At 35.4% G+C, this 2,049-nt stretch overlaps 1 protein-coding gene across 2 annotated transcripts in view; it reads left to right on the forward strand.

The window, feature by feature from the left end:
• Positions 1–2,049, forward strand: part of LOC102673330 (integrin alpha-PS2-like) — an 86,430-nt gene that overhangs the window by 52,917 nt on the left and 31,464 nt on the right. The gene's annotated exons all lie outside the window — the stretch shown is intronic.

Genomic DNA, 2,049 nt, shown 5'->3' on the forward strand with positions numbered 1-2,049 from the left:
GTATATCCTACTCGATCCATCCTCTATAAACAGTTGTAAACATCACCACAAGAGTTCTCTCTCTCTTCTCTTTCCACTTTGCGTGTTTCCTCAAGGGGTACGTTTCGTTTTCTCGAGTGGTAAATCGTTCGTCCTTTGAGGAATCTCAGGGGACGAATTTCCTCTTGGACGGAGGATACGCCACGACATGTGGCCGTGTCCTCGAGGCATGGCGACCATAAATACCCCTGGTAACAGGATATTTCCTGTCGTCCATGCAGGTCTGCCTTGGCGTTTTAATGACAAAAGACGTATCGATTTTCTTAACCATGGTGAACAGGCTGCTTGTTTTACGAGGATTTAAAAATTTTTGAACTCGCCTCTTTTCTTAATCTTTCGCGTTAATTCTACGCGTGAAAAAAAATTTTCTTTATTTCTTACGTGTTTTATTTTATAATATTTAACGCGGATTCTAATATTTTTTAAAAAATCATTCTCCTATTTCAGAAATCGCTGGAATTTGTTTTTTTTAATATTTTTTTTTTTATTTTATATCACTTTCTCCATTATGTTAAATGAGAATAGAAAAAAATGGAGTACGAAATAGAAACACGCTCACGAAGTGTTTTTTCTTCTTTTTTTTTTTTTTTTTATCGAAAATTTTCCCCAAAGCAAAGCTCAATGGTTGAGCGTTAAGTGCATTTTCTTCTTCCGTTCCTCGCGATAACGAATTCCATACCATTGTTTCAAGATAAGATTCTTCGAAATTTACCGCATTTTTCTGTTATCTACCGGTTATCACCGCTATAACAGACTTTCGGCGCAGATTCCAATAGTTACTTATACAATACGGTATCGCGTCTCTCCTACGTTTTTCGAATATTTCGGAAGTCTTTCCGGTCGATCATCTTCCGCGAAACTCAAAATAGAGCCAACTTCACGTTAAAAGAAGAAGAGATCGAACTCCAAAATAAAATATCACAAAAAATACAAAAACTATGATATAAATTTATTTTCCCAGAATATTTCAATATTAATACAATAATAAAAATTCTTTAGGAAAAATCCAAATTCATAGAATAATACAATCCTCGTTTATTCTCATTCTCACGATTGTTTATCGAATCTTTTCGAAAAAAGAAAAGAAAAGAAAATTCAAATTCTCTTGATTCCACAAAAAAGAAAAGAAAAAGAGATCGAACTCCATAAAATATCGAAAGCATCGATCACTCACAAAAAATATTATGATATAAATTTATTTTCTCAGAATATTCCAATATTATAAAAAAATTATAAAGAAAAGAATNAAATATTCCAATATTATAAAGAAATTATAAAAAAAGTATTCAAATTCTCTTGATTTCACGTCAAAAAAAGAAAAGAAATTTCTACAAACAGATAAAAATTGGTTGACAAAGAAACCTCAATATCCTTGCGGAAGCGCTGCAATATATCGTGTGAGCAGACGTGTGAGCTCATCGTCGAGAAATTCCTTGGCGAGAATCGAGCAATTAAACAATTTGTAACCCGGCTAACCGTTTATTGTCGCTTTTCCCGAGAATCGACCACCGAGTTCTCGACGGTTGGGGATAGCTTATGAAGCCTTGCATTCGCCTTTTGCTCATTGTTGCCTTTTCTGGACGAGGGAATCGCCGTGTCCCTCGTCCTCGCCTGTGTTCCAACGATTGCCTTCCATTTGTCGTTCGCAATGTTGGGCACAATTCTCTCTTCAACGATCGTTTTTCCAGATTGTTTTTTTTTTTTTTTTTCCCCTCCTTTCGTAGCCTTCGACGACGTATAAATTACTTGATCTTGGAATTGTTTGGTTTGCGTTAATTTTCAATCGGGTCTCAAGACAACGATTCCTCGTTTCGTGACGGATGACGATCGATTGAGAAATAGCATTGTGAGATCACCGCTGCGCCATCGATGAGTGCATCGAATTTCGAGGAAATTCGAATCACTTTTAGAGTGTTTGGGAAGGTGAGGAATTGGGATGGATGATTATTTTAAAATTTGAAAAATTTTTTTTTTTTTTTAATTCTTTTCGAAAAATTCTCGAACATATGG

This window comes from Apis dorsata, unplaced genomic scaffold (genome assembly GCF_000469605.1).
Source record: "Apis dorsata unplaced genomic scaffold, Apis dorsata 1.3 scaffold_188, whole genome shotgun sequence".
NCBI classification, from domain to species: Eukaryota; Metazoa; Arthropoda; class Insecta; order Hymenoptera; family Apidae; genus Apis; species Apis dorsata.